Source organism: Octopus bimaculoides, chromosome 14, assembly GCF_001194135.2.
Source record: "Octopus bimaculoides isolate UCB-OBI-ISO-001 chromosome 14, ASM119413v2, whole genome shotgun sequence".
NCBI lineage: Eukaryota > Metazoa > Mollusca > Cephalopoda > Octopoda > Octopodidae > Octopus > Octopus bimaculoides.
This window is the reverse complement of record NC_068994.1, coordinates 39,863,512-39,864,834: the sequence shown is the minus strand read 5'-3', so window position 1 is coordinate 39,864,834 and position 1,323 is coordinate 39,863,512. Positions and strand designations below refer to the sequence as shown.

The following is a 1,323-nucleotide window of genomic DNA, read 5'->3' as shown; positions in this document are numbered from 1 at the left end:
AATATATATATGTATGTGTATATATATATGCATATATATACATATGTACATATATGTAAGTGTGTGCATATATATAAATATATATATGTATGTGTATATATATATGCATATATATACATATGTATTTACATATACATACATATATATATATATATGTACATGTATATATACATACATATATATACACACACACATGAACACACACACACACACATGCATAAATAAAAATCATGGGTGTTTTTTACATTCACCTTTCCATATTTGCAAGTCTCAGACAGAATTTATTGAGACTGATTTAAAAAAATTAATGGATACTCTTCGTAACACCAATTCTCATTGAAGCAATGTAATATTTCTCTATGGCAAGACATGTTTACTCAAAAGATAGGAAATGGACACAACTTATATGACATCAAGACAAAGCGATACAAATATATGCAATTACACACATACACAACTGGTTTCTTTTTAGTTTCTGTTTAACAGATCCTCATACAAAGATTTTGCTGGCCTGGGTTTGTAGTGGAGGACAATTATTGAAGGTTCAGTGCAGTGGAACTGAACACAACTGAACCCCAAAATATGTTATTGAGAAGCAAACTTTTTCACCACATGGCTATTAATGCATACATGCATGCATACATACACATACACATAAATATATACATATATACACACACATACATAAATGCATTCAGACATACATACATACATACTATGTATGTATGTATCTATATATGTATGTAAGTATATGTGTATGTATGTATGTATGTATGTATGTATGTATAAATGCATGCATACATACATACATACATACATACATACATACATATACATACATACGTGCTTACATACATATATAAATACATACATACTTATATATATATACATACATACACACCTACATACAACATACCTTAATGCATACGTATACACATACATACATGCATACATATACATACATGCATACATACATGCATACATACATATATATATATATACTATACTGTTCCATTATTGGTAGTGAGCCTGAATGATTGCAGGATAGTATGTGGTATGTTATGCAAGCTCATTCAATAACTGTACTAACCAAGCATGAAACTTATAGTAAGTCACATTTAAATCCTATATTTATTAAACAATAAATGCATACATACACACACACATGCACATGTGCGCACACACAAGCACTAATTCATACGTATATAAATATATGTATGCATATATATACTACATATATATATTTATGCATATATATATATACACATATCTATATAATATATATGATATATATACATATATATATATATATATATATATATA

General features: G+C 27.2%; 1 protein-coding gene across 5 annotated transcripts in view; it reads left to right on the top strand.

The window, feature by feature from the left end:
• The window catches only part of LOC106872380 (protocadherin beta-15), a 640,647-nt gene that overhangs the window by 425,544 nt on the left and 213,780 nt on the right, over nucleotides 1-1,323 (top strand). The window lies entirely within an intron of this gene.